Genomic DNA, 12156 nt, shown 5'->3' on the forward strand with positions numbered 1-12156 from the left:
ATTGTTGTGTGGTGCGCCTAGAGCCTCGTCCCGTTAATGTGTGTGTGTGTGGGGGGGGGGGGGTGGCGGACTGCTTTTCATGTGGGCATGTATCTGTCTCTTTTTTAGGGTAAAATCGGATATTGTCCCCAGTCATTATGAGTGACCCCCCCACCTCCTGATCATATTTGCCGTGACGTGAAGGCTGCATTTGTGGCCTGTGGTCCATTTGTTCAGGTCCATCAGCCCCACCTTTGTATACAGCACTTCCTCTGCCTTCCAGTTTATGGCGATCTTGCTCTTGGCAAAAACAAGGACCAAGTCCACAAACCTTCAATTAGGTTTTGTCTTTTTAGATCTGTCAGTGTCCTAGTTGACCTACTGCTCCCATGATTTCCATAAGTTGCCCGATTTCTCAGATACAAATCATATAATGGTGTTAAAATGCATTATCACAGGACATTCCCACACTATGTGATAGAAGTTGGATGTGGATCAGTCACACCTAGGGCATCAGTCTTTTGCACCAGGATACATCTTGGCTAATCGCACCGTTTTGTGTCTGTAATTGAACTAGACAAACCTAAAGGGAGCATTTCTTGAAACTGTTCTGATGTTTTCCAAAGTATTTGCCCACTCCGTTTCAGAGAGTTCTCTGTCTAATTTCTCCTCCTGGTACTTTTTAATAGGTTTGTTGTTAGCGGGCACCTTTTCTTTTTACTAAAATTATATATTTATTGTACTTATAGGAGCTTTCAGCCAGTCCTCTTTATTTATTGGTCTGTTATGGTCTTCATATTTTTGTTCCGCCCACAATAATATGCTCCTGGGGGAAGTGGGTCAGCCCAATTCAATTGGTTATCCTCACTGTGAGTGTTGACATTTTGCCCATTCACAATGAGCACATCCACACACAGTGGTTCCCTATTGTGGCAGGGAATAACTACTGTGGTAATGTCTGATTTCGGGGATCGACATATTATTTTTGAGCCAGAGTTTGGAATACAAGAGCATAGAATAATAAATAATAATATTTTTTTCCAAAAAACGTGATTAAAGCAAGCATTGCCAAAGCCAGAAGTTTGACAGCAAACACCATAACGTGTGGCTTTGCCAAAGCTTTTTAATGTGGATTTGTCCGAATAAACGTGGGCGAAATGAAGTTGTGTAATACTGCCACAGCTTTTTTACCTTGCTCATGTGCAATGAGTATGTGATGTGTTTCTGATTTAGGCAGTGTTGTGAAGTTAGCAGACTAGTGGTTGTGGGTGGAGTTTAGGGGGTGGAAAGGAAGAGGAGGGGACGGACCAGGGAAGAGGCAGTTAGAGTAGGGACAGGGTAAAGACAGGTAGCAGAAAATAAAGCTCCTTAAAAGTAGAACCTGTGTCTGTGGTTCTTTGTAGCACGATGCTACAACTGGCGACGAGGGTGGGATAAGCAGCACTGCAGCCCACAGAATCGAATGAAAGCACCCTGTCCCATGCAGCGTCGAAGAGAAAGGTCCGCTGCTGTGTGATGCTGCCAGCCGAAGAAGAGAGCAATAGTAGGTGACCCTGCCCCTCCTGTGATTGTGGGAGCCCGAGGGAGCCACTACCACGAGCGCTGAAACGCTCGAGCAAAGAAGAAGTTTTCGCGCCGAAAGCGCGAGCTCTGCCTGATGCGTGAGCTTTGGCACGCTATCGGCACCGAAGAAGCGGGAACTCCGAAAGTGAGCTGGGAGCCTACCCCAACCCAACCTGATGTCTGCTGTGGCCGGGGGAGAGTGAATCTTGGGGTAGATCGCCCCACGAAGGCCTGCTGCCGAGCGCTGCTGAGCGCGAAATAATCGGAGCCTGAGTGAGCTCCGACGTCGGAGAATCTCACGCCTGATGCGTGAGACTTGGCAAGCCACCGCCGAGGACACTGCAAAGTAAGGCGGGAGCCCACCCCAACCTCACCTGACGGTAGCGGTGACCTGAGGGAGCTGAATCCGGAGGGTGCTGCTCCTGAAAACGACTGCCGGTGAGTCCTGGGTGAAGAAAAGAGTCGAATGAAGAGAGAGAAAGTAGTGCCTGTGGATGATCACGGCGGCCATCTTTGAGTCAGGCAACTTTCGGGACACCTTCCCTGTGCAAACTGTAGGCGGCCATTTTGAAGTCATGCATTGAGCAAAATAAACAAGCATTGGCACCTAAAGTTAAACAAGCATTGATACCAGAAACTGAAAACAAGCAGTGACAAGACAAGCATCGACGACTAAGTAAATAGCAGGAAACAAACACATCAGTGAGGCAAGCGGGACGCCCCTCGGACAACATGGTGTCCGACGATGAAGCCAATCCACCGCAACAAGGTGACGTCAAGCCCAAGGTTGCAGGTGGATCGCACCTACGAGCGCCCGAGCCTCACAAAGTGACCACTGGGGGAAGCATGGGTCCCAGTTGGCAAGAATGGCTGGAAGAATTTGAAGACTACATCGAAGGGTCGGCAGTGACTGCGGACAAGAAGAAGTTGATTGCCCTGCGCAACCTGGCGGGGCGGGAAATAGTCAAAATAATCAAAGACCTTCCTGCTGCTGAGGCGGACACCTATGACAAAGTGCGTGACGCACTCAACAAAAGATTTCTTCACAAGAAAAATGTGGACTACGAACGCCATACGTTCCACTCGGCTCGTCAAGGGAAGGAAGAACCCATGAGTACTTTCATGATGCGCCTGCGGAGACTAGCCAAGCATTGTGAATTTGATAATTTCTCAACAGATGCTGCAATTAAGTCGCAAATAATAGATGGATGCCACTCCGATCAACTGAGGAGGCGACTATTGAGGAAAGAACATAGCCTAGACGACATAGAGGAGATGACACGAGTTTATGACCAGGCGGAGGAGTATGCCGCTGATATTGAAACGGGACACAAAGGGAGTCACGAACAATTGCGACGAGTCCACGCCAAAAGCGACAATCGAAGGAGTTCGAGGGACAGACAATGGAGGTCACGCCCGCCCTCCCGTCAAGATCAGTCAAGATACCAGCGGCGAGAGCCATGGAAGAAAGAGAGAAAACCAGAGAGAGTGAGGAAATGTTACAGATGTGGGTATGATTACCCTCATGTGGATAGCTGCCCTGCCATGGGCCAGAGGTGTCGGAAGTGCGGTCGAACTAATCATTTTGAAGCGATGTGTGGGGAATACAACAAGGAGAGACGAAATAGTGCAACCAGGACATCTCAGTCTGACACACGAAACAGCACTTCGAGGACATCCCGGTCCGACACTCGAAGACATCATGCGCGAGCTGTCCAAGAACTGACTGAGCAGTCCTCTGGGTCGTCACACTCCAGCAGAGAGTCACGGCGGTCCAGGTGGGAACGGAGGTCACCGTCCAAGGACTCGAGACCTTCATCCCGAGACTCCGCATACACCATCGAATACCTGAACCTAGCTGCAGATCCGGACCAACTGAAAATGTATCCTCGTTTGGACATCACAGTTGGCAATCATGACACAAAGTTCGTACTAGACTCCGGTGCATCCTTGAACCATATTCCGGTCACCGAATATGAAAGAATGAGTCCACGTCCTCCTCTGACATTTGCACCAGTGAGGGTTTTCATGTGGATGGCAAAGAAGCCACTTCCTTGCCTTGGGAAGTTCTCGACGACCCTCAAGCACGAGGACACAACCATTTCAGCGGTCATCCATGTCATCAAGGGCCCAGAAGCAGACTGTCTGCTGAGCCTTCCGACAGCTGAATGTCTTCACCTAGTGGAAATCCTCTTCAAGGTTAGCGGTAACCAAGATGTGACCCGACAATTTCCCAGACTATTTCAAGGACTAGGCAAATTGAAAGACTGCCAAGTGCGATTACACATCAATGAACAAGTCAGGCCCCATCGCTCAACATCCGCGAAGGGTACCGTTCCATCTTCAGACTGCTGTTGAGGAAGAACTCCAGGATCTGTTAGCTGCTGACATCATCGAGCGCACGGATGGTCCCACACCGTGGGTGTCCCCAGTAGTTATAGTACCCAAGAAGGGCATGGCCAACAAAGTCAGACTCTGTGTGGACATGCGCCTGCCCAATACTGCAATCGAAAGAGAACGACATCCGGGACCCCATCTGAGCGATATGATCTCCGCCCTCAATGGTGCAACAGTGTTTTCCAAGTTGGATTTAAATAAAGGTTACCATCAGCTAGAACTAGATGTAAAGTCAAGATACATCACCACATTCGCAACCCATCTGGAGTTGTTCAGATATAAGAGACTGAGTTTTGGAGTTTCCTCCGCAGCCGAAATATTTCAGGAAGCCATTCGGCAAGTTATCCAAAACATTCCCAACACGCTTATTATAGCGATGACATACTTGTATATGGTTCTGATCTACGAGAACACGATATTGCACTCAATCGTGTCTGTCATGCGTTATTGGAGGCCAACCTGACTCTAAACAAAGAGAAATGTGAATTTCATCAGAACACACTAAAATTCTTTGATCACATTTTCTCAAGCGCTGGCATGAAACCTGATCCTGACAAGATCATGACCCTGAACAACACCAAGAGTCCCCAGGACGTCAGTGAACTCAGGTCGTTCTTAGGCATGGCTAGTTACTGTGCTCGCTACATCAGGGACTATGCGACGATCAGTCATCCTCTCCGCATCTTGACCAAACAAGGTCAACCGTTTGAGTGGACTCCTCAATGTGAGCAATCCTTCAAGGAAATCAAGAAGGCGGTGGAGTCTGCGGATCACTTGTCTTACTTCAACCCACAAAGAAAGACTGAGATAACTGTGGATGCCAGTCCCGTCGGACTCGGTGCCATCCTGGCCCAGTATAATAAAGACTCAGATCAACGTTGTATCATTGCTTATGCGAGCCGCAGCCTGACAGACACGGAGAGGGCTTACTCGCAGCCCGAGAAGGAAAGCCTTGCCGTTGTGTGGGCATGTGAACATTTTCATGTTTTAATATACGGCAAACATTTCACTTTAATCACAGACCATCAAGCCCTTATCACCATTTACGGAAACCCACGATCAAAGATTCCCCCAAGGATTGAAAGATGGGGCTTAAGGCTACAGGAGTACACATTCACCATTATCCACAAGCCTGGCAAATCGGAAAACCCGGCTGATTATATGTCCCGGCACCCACTTGCATCGTCAGTCTCCAAGTCATCCATCGCGGAAGAATACATACATTTTGTGACTGACAAAGCCCTACCCCCAGCTATCCCCATGGATACCATCCGGGAAAGTACGGCTCAAGACATCGTCCTGCAGAAAGTCCTTCGCAGGGTTCGAAACAACAGGTGGAGACATGACCCTCAGGATGAAGAGACTGATCCCATTATCAAACGAGAAATGCAAGCCTTCCGGCATGTCTGTGGTGAACTATCAGCCACCACTGATGGCATACTACTGCGAGACCAGCGTATTGTGATCCCCACTCAACTAAGGCAAGGAGTGGTTGCCCTTGCACATGAAGGGCATCGGGGGATCGTGTCGACTAAACGTGCGCTACGGGAACGAGTATGGTTTCCCTATCTGGATCAACTGGTAGAAGAGACCTTGAAAGACTGTCACCTCTGTCAGCTCACCAGCAAGAGTGATCCTCCAGCACCACTGCACATGACCACGTTGCCCCCGGAGTATGGCAGGAGATCGCCATTGACTTCTATGGACCCCTGGCATCTGGCAAATATGTGTTGGCCATCATTGATCAGCATTCTCGCTATCCCATGGCATACTTTGTACCATCCACAAATGCCTCTAGTACCATCAAAGTCCTTGATGAAGTCTTTGCCACATGGGGTGTTCCCACGAAGGTGAAAACGGACAATGGACCCCCTTTCAACGGGCAAGACTTTGCAGCTTTTGCGAGACACCTGGATTTTCATCATCGCAGGATAACACCTCTCTGGCCTCAAGCTAATGGAACAATCGAGAGATTCATGGCCACACTCAAGAAGACTTTTCAACATGCTACTACGGAGGGCAAAGATCTGCAAGTGGCTCTCAACGAGGTTCTCCGAGCCTACAGAACAACCCCTCACGCAACGACTGGGCAGTCCCCGGCGACACTCATGCTAGGACGCCCCATGAGGAATCGCATTCCAACGTGGGAAGGGGCCTTGCATACGTCATCGCCCGCACGAGACCATCAAGAGATGGTGATAACGGACAGACGCAATAAGGACAGAATGAAGTCATATGCCGACCGCCGGAGAAGAGCGAGGTCACTGTCCTTACATGAAGGGGACCGTGTTCTCGTCAAGCAAGAACAGCAAAGGAAGACCGACTGCCTATTAAAGGATGAACCTTTGCTAATCACGAAAAAGAAAGGAACAATGCTGACTGCGGAATCAGAGCATCGGCGAGTCACGAGAAACATTTCGCATTTCAAGAAGTTATCACGAGACACCACCGGAACCGTGGTGAGTGAAATGGACACTCCCAGTTCAGAAGAACCACGTTCAGATGATCGTGATACCACGGGTCCTGTCCATGAGATAATGAACAATGCTGGTCCGAGAGCTAGGTCACCACGACCTCATCGCGACACACGTCCACCCAAAAGACTTATTGAAGAAATGGACTGAGAAGCCAGTATGTTTGTTTTGTTTGTTACAAAGGGGGGAGATGTTGTGAAGTTAGCAGACTAGTGGTTGTGGGTGGAGCTTAGGGGGTGGACAGGAAGAGGAGGGGACGCACCAGGGAAGAGGCAGTTAGAGTAGGGACAGGGTAAAGACAGGTAGCAGAAAATAAAGCTCCTTAAAAGTAGAACCTGTGTCTGTGGTTCTTTGTAGCACGATGCTACAGGCAGCTCGTGTGTTTCCTCCCCCTAGGTAATCATTGCCGTATCGTCGTCGGTGCATCTGTTGTCATAAACGGGTTTTCCCCTACTCTGTTCTCGCTTCTCATTTTTTCAGATGTATGGATTGCCTCATTTTACAGGCCTCCCACTAGCTTTAGATCAACCTGTAACCACAAGCACTTGTCCATGCACGTGTTGTGCTGCAGAACTTCACGAGGCACTGTAGCATGGTTTCAGGTGAGTGTGCTGCAGTCTTATTTAGCCTTTGTAGGCCAGGTGTTAGCCAAGACATTTTAATTTTAGTAAAATTATATGTAAAATATACTTATTAAAAGGGCCTTTCAACTATTTGCCTCATCCTTTGGTCTGTTGTTGTCATTCACATTTTGCTTTCGCCCACTACAGCATAGGGCAGTGGGTCAGCCTACTTAATCTACTGGCTAAATTGACTTTGAGTGACTGCGATTTAGTCACCTTCAGTGTCAGTATTTCGGTTTTTACTTTATAATGACTTTAATGTTGCCTTTGTGTTTACAGCCTGAGGTGAAATCACATTTCACCCTTTATCAGTTCCTGTTTTCTGTCAATGATGGAGCAACTTCCTTTTGAAGTGTCTTTTGTTTATCTGACTGCTGGTATTTCACAGCATTCTAGGTTTAGTAACCTGAGTATAACAACTGATTAATAACAAAAGTGTTCCCTATGGTGAGGGGGAAGGGGAGCGTGGCCCTTGCCTTTAATGACAATAGTTGTAAAGATCCCTTCTTACAAGTAATGTTTGTTTATAATTTAGTGCATTTATTTTTCACTTCAGCTGAATATTATTTCAAAAATAAATAAAGGCAAGAATTCAGCTACACTAATAACAAGATAAGGTGCTCTTGTTCAGTGATGGCACAGTGCAAAGTGATACTGTGAATAAAAAGTCAGCTGGTGCTATACGCAAAACTATGTACATATGACTGATAGTGTGATGTAATCTAGGACACTCCTGTTAGGAGTGTCAAAATACACAATCAAATTAAAAAACAGTCCACATTGGACGTTGTCGATGTTTCGACCCACAGTGAAAAATGAATCAGAAAAGGGTCATCATCAGGACAGAAGATTGAAGGAGACACCTAAAGAGAAGAAAGAATCAAGTATAAGTATCTTTGGAATCATGTTAAGTGAATGATATGCTGTGAACGTATTGTGGCATATCTGAAGAATTGTGGCAACAGTCCTACAATTCTAAGAAAATAAGTGTCTAACTCAGGGTTGCATCCTCCGGTTTGCTCCTGAAATGGTAGTTTGTAAGGAGAGATAGTGATTATTATAATCCTATGTGGTGTCATTGAATTATGGAATAGCTATCGTGTTACTTAGCCTGGAGATAGGAAACATTGGCTGTAAAAGTGAAGAAATCAGTGGGAGTTGAGTTCACAACATGCTTGATTATTGATAGGTTATCTGCAATATTGAGAAAGCAAAGAATAAAATGCCATGAGTACCCTTAAAAGGTGTCAGAAGAATATGAAACGAAATACAACATAGGGGGTATTTTCCCTACCTGAGGTGACCCATAAAATAAGGTCTCAATCTCCAAGTTTAGCGAAACATGTAACTGGTTCTAGTCAAACAGGCCCAGCTGAATTTCCAATTACATTACAGCAGTAGCCATCTTATGAGTCTAAGGGATAATTTACCCTTTGGACAATTTCTGTGTCATCTATGAGATCTGGCGCCTATGCCAACTCATCTACATAGGACAGATTATGCAAAAGGTGAAGTGCAGAATCCTGCTGAACAACAGCAGATTAGAAGTAGTACAGCAGGAGCATAGCTTGTCAAACACTATCAAAGGCATCAATAAAGTAACGATGACTTGAAGGGGTAAGTGACCGAACAGATCTCACTTGGACCTTGTGGAGGAGACAAAGACAGACTTCACTCCAGAAGGGAACTTATTTGGATGGATCAATGTGAAACTATCTTTCTGCTCTGTCCCCAGAGGACCACCGAGAGTAAAGTATTGAGTTCCATGATTAACTCTTTTTTTAATTATTTATGGATAGTGTAGCAAAATGACACAGGTGTGGGAATACGAGCATTTTAGCAAAGACCACTTGCTCTCTCGACCACTGCAGGGTTTGCAACCAGATCTCAAAAAGGATGATCCCTGAAGGACTTCACCTCTAAAAACACAGTACTTGAGCTATCATCCCTTGGCTCAGCGAATGTGTTCTTATGTATGACTTAAATCCGAGTGAAATGTATGTTGGAAACAAAATCTTTCCAGTTCACCATATTTTTCTTTTGCTCCAAAAAGTGGGTTAAATGTGCAGCCTTTACAAATTCCACCGGAGCCACATTAAAAAAACTGGTTAACAGTAACTTGACTGTTAGCAGTAACTCAATGTTCTAGATATCATCCATTCAGTTTAACCACATCCATGCTGGTGACGGAACCACTCTGTCACCAGTCACGGACGCGCTGTGCTGGTGATGGAGTGGCTCCGTCATGGCCCGGCCGCCGCACCTGCGCTGCAGTGATTTCGCGCATGCATGGCGCGTTCTATTGAGCGGGCGGGGGCGTGACGGAATCACTCCGTCACAAGCACAGCGCGCCCACGGCTTGTGGCGGAGTAGTCCGTGATGAGCATGGTGGCACTGCGCGGCCTCCCCTCCCACCCCCCCAGCGCCGCGGCGGAATTACCGCCGCGGCCAAGGGGGTAATGTGGAATCACTGGCTTTTTTGTAGTATAATCTTCAGTAACCACCACCTCCCTCCGTGATTTTCCCGTGGTATGCTAATATCTGACACTGTATTGATCCTGGATGGTACTGATCGCAAGTTTCTTCGCAGGATAGCTACCACTTGATACATCAGGGCCTGCAACCTTTAAGAGCCTGGGTACACCAGCAGCCTGGCAGGGCCCCAACCCCTTCAAGTCCATGTAACGCAGCCAAATAGTTTGCAGCCCCAGCACCTGGCAGCCGCTTTCTTGTTTGACGGGCTATGTAACTCTGACATTTTTCAGTAGCATTGCTTGAGTCTCAAATAAGGTAGCAATATTATTTCTTTTCTTTTGGAATTCTCATATGCATACTGTTCAATGCAGTACAAGTTAGTGGCCTATAGCCAGTGGTGCTTTTCAGAGAGGGGGTGGGGTGCGCATTCATTGTTACATCTCTGAAGTCATAGGGTTTGTGGAAAATCCAAATATCGCACAAAGAAAAAGTATAGGAAATGAGCCACACCCATGCAACAGGAGAGTGGTGAGGGTGTGGTATGCAGTCTGTGGTGCATTTATAGCACACTGTCACAAATATAATACTAAAGCATGGTGTGGTAGTGCACTGCCGTTTGCGGACAGAGTTTTTTCCAAAATGTCACAAAATTAGAACTGGCATGCAGCGTTACATCAAATATTTAACATATGCAAATTACCAAGTAAAGTGCTTTGATTTCTTTTCATTCTGTTATAATCTATGTTTTCATCGCACTTTAGAATTCTAAAAAATTTGCTTTATTTTTGCTTTCCTAACTGCTGATAAACTTAAAGGCATCGTTGCTACTCATCCACCTTCTAAACTTTAGTATGGTAATTTTGGGGTTGCTGCAGCACCCCTCATGCCCCTATTTCAAGCGCCTATGCCTTTAGCAAACCAGCATTCTCAAAGCCAATACATCTTACCCATAGTACTGAGCTATTTGCATTTAAATGTTTGTTTGCTTGGTCATCACATATTTTTGATTAGGAATTTAGGGCTCGATTAGGATCGCGGTTTTCCCGCATCCTCCGGGCCGGCGGAAGCCACCGCCGGCCCGGAGGATGCGGGAAAACCGCTGCGGAGGCACAGAAGACCCACCGCCAAATTAGGATGGCGGTGGGTCTCAAAATCCGTCCGCAGCTTTTCTGCCGTGGTCGCCTTCCGACCGCGGCGGAAAAGCTCTAACATGGCTGGCGGTGTCTATCAGACACCGCCAGCCATATTAGGATGGCGGAAATCATATGCTTTTCCACGGCGGCTTTTCCGCCGTGGAAAAGCATACGGACATTGACTTCGGGGGCCCGTTGCGGGCCCCCTTGGTGAAGGGGGGGTCGGGGGTGCACATGGGGGGTACCTATGGTACCGCTCTGCATTTGTATGCAGAAATCGACAGGCACCGCACGGTGCCTGCAGCTTTCTGCATACAAAAGCAATGTATGCATTTTTTACCATTGCGGCGGGTGCAGCTTGAAGCCGCACCCGCCGCAATGGTAAAAATAGAGGATGTGACTGCCAGGGTGGCGGTCACATCCTAATTGCACAGTAGGGAACTCCGCAGGCAATGCAGAGGTTCCCTCCTACTCTATGGTGGCGGACGGACTCAGGTCCGTCCGCCATCATAATCGGCCCCTTAGTGTAAAAAAGTGCCATTCGACCATCTTGAAATAATAAATTCATAATAAAGAATAAAACAAATCTTAGGTGACTGCTGGTGCTTTTCATGCATTCATACACATGAAGATAATGTTCGATTGCTTTTTGTTGTACTTTGCGAAAAACTATTCCAAGATGGCTCTTCATGCATGCACTCTGTTGCAGCACAGATCATGCCAATGAAAGATCCTTCTTCAGAGAATTCTTGGTCAGCATTAGTTTGTGTCATTCTTCGCTTACATTTATTTCTATGTAGAATAAGTCAGCACAAATACTAGTTAACTTCTTATTTTTCCATATTTGTTTTGGATGCACCACTTTATTAACGTTGCATTTCCCCAAATTTAATTTCAGTGCTAATATTTTCCAAAAATCTCAGATTGCTGATTTTGCTTGCGGAATCCAGATTTCTGATCTTTTCCGTTGTTGCAGAGTTTTTGTCAAGTATTTGTTACAAATTATTTTATGAACAGTTTTTGCTGCAATGTGGCTACTACTGTTTGATCTGTGTGTATCTTCTAAATTATGAGGCCATGAAGTTTTCATTTCCCTTCGTGTTAGGTTTGAAAAACTTTCTGTTTGCATTTGTCGTTATGTTCCACCACAAGTCACCCCTAGGGAGTAACTTAGTTTTGTTCATGTCACACCTTTGTCAAAAGCCTAAGACACTAGTGGCTGAAGTGGCAACATTTTAACGAGGCGCCCTGTTTTTTTTAATATATATATTTGATTGTAAATATATATATCACATTTCCATTTGTAATGGTTTGATTGTTAAATATTTGAATAAGTGTAATATCTCGCATCTGTATTCGAATGCTATGCACATTCCAATTCATGAATTTGCTCCTGTTTATTGTATCCAAATTAATGGCCTAAAAGTAATTTTTCAGACATAACAGATGTGTTCTGTCATGTCTGAGCAAAGCAAATAAATGTATTTTTGAGATATGCTAATAAATGGTCTT

The 12156-nt window shown here is 46.2% G+C and overlaps 1 protein-coding gene across 1 annotated transcript in view; it reads left to right on the forward strand.

The window, feature by feature from the left end:
- The window catches only part of LOC144828803 (kinesin-like protein KIF20A), a 412946-nt gene that overhangs the window by 344946 nt on the left and 55844 nt on the right, over nucleotides 1–12156 (forward strand). The gene's annotated exons all lie outside the window — the stretch shown is intronic.

This window comes from Lissotriton helveticus, chromosome 4_1 (assembly GCF_964261635.1).
Source record: "Lissotriton helveticus chromosome 4_1, aLisHel1.1, whole genome shotgun sequence".
Classification (NCBI taxonomy): Eukaryota; Metazoa; Chordata; class Amphibia; order Caudata; family Salamandridae; genus Lissotriton; species Lissotriton helveticus.